This window comes from Psammomys obesus, unplaced genomic scaffold (genome assembly GCF_907164565.1).
Source record: "Psammomys obesus unplaced genomic scaffold, mPsaObe1.curated_primary_1811, whole genome shotgun sequence".
NCBI lineage: Eukaryota > Metazoa > Chordata > Mammalia > Rodentia > Muridae > Psammomys > Psammomys obesus.
This window is the reverse complement of record NW_026596158.1, coordinates 342253-343543: the sequence shown is the minus strand read 5'-3', so window position 1 is coordinate 343543 and position 1291 is coordinate 342253. Positions and strand designations below refer to the sequence as shown.

The window sequence follows — 1291 nt, the reverse complement described above, 5'->3', positions numbered from 1 at the left end:
GCTCAGTGGTAGAGCCCCTGCCTAGAATCCCCCAGTGAGGGGCTGGGGTGTGGCTCAGGGGTAGAGCCCCTGCCTAGAAGCCCCCAGTGAGGGGCTGGGTGTGGCTCAGTGGTAGAGCCCCTGCCTAGCAGGTTGGAGGCCCTAAATTCAGTCTCCAGCTCCACTGAAAAAAATAACAAAATGTGTTTTAAGATAAAGGCAATCATTGGCAGGCTTCATGTGGTGGAAAAAGGAAATAGATTGAAAATACATTTTATTAGTTCTTAACCAACAGGAACCTTCAAATTGTGCCTAGTATTTGGGGATGTGACTGTCTGTGCTGTGCTGCTATAACAAACAGAGCCAACTACACGTGGTGGAAAGGGTTCTGAGGCTTGTTGTTTTCTGGGTGGCCTGAAGTGAGCGGCCCTGGCCAGGAAGACTCCAACAAGGCATGCAGTGAATTTCTTTCTGTCCTGTGTTCTGGGGCCTGTGGCTTTCTAGCTTGTAGGAGTTGGGGAGGGAATAGGAAAACCAGGATGCAATTCCTTCCTTCCTTCCTTTCTTCCTTTCTTCCTTCCTTCCTTCCTTCTTCCTTTCTTCTTCTTCTTCTCCTTCTTCTTCTAACAGATCTTGCCTCAGGTTTATTTGTAAAAACAGCACAGGACTCTGGTCATCTGTAAATAGTGTGTAGGTGGTTGTGTCACACCAGTTCGTCTGTCTTCACATTAGCAGAAGCCTTTCCTACAGGGCCTTCACAGGGGCCTGGGCACCTTTGGGAGCCTGAGCTGGAGCTGAAGCCTTGTCCTTAGCTGGAGCTGTGGCCTCTGCCTTGGTTTGAACCTTGGGCTTTGGTTGGCAGAGCCTACGACCCTTGGACGTATATGCAGCTTCAAATCCGCTTCCCAAGCGTGGGGTGAGCGATGAAAGCCAGACAGATGGGTTTGTGGCTGGGCCCGTTGGTATCTTGGGCTTATCTTGGCTGCAGGCTTCACAGGGGCTTTGATGGCGTCTGCTCGCGCACACACCGCCTTTTCGTTCTTTGCCTGCATCTTCTTCAGCTCTTTCTTGTTGTGCTTCTTGGCAAAGTGCATGTTCCTCAGGAACTTGGGGTCCACCCCTTAGGAGATTCTTCGTGACTGGGGTTTCTTGATGCCATGTCTGTGCCATTTGTGGGACTGGTTGTGTGTGGTGTGGTTCTTGGACTTGGCCATGACTGCATAGTAACCCGCAGCTCCCGCAGCATCTGGGACCCTTATTATTATTTCTTCTTCTTCTTCTTCTTCTTCTTCTTCTTCTTCTTCTTCTTCTT

General features: G+C 50.1%; 1 protein-coding gene across 1 annotated transcript in view; it reads left to right on the top strand.

Moving 5' to 3' along the window:
• The window catches only part of Sptbn4 (spectrin beta, non-erythrocytic 4), a 90380-nt gene that overhangs the window by 11851 nt on the left and 77238 nt on the right, over positions 1 to 1291 (top strand). The gene's annotated exons all lie outside the window — the stretch shown is intronic.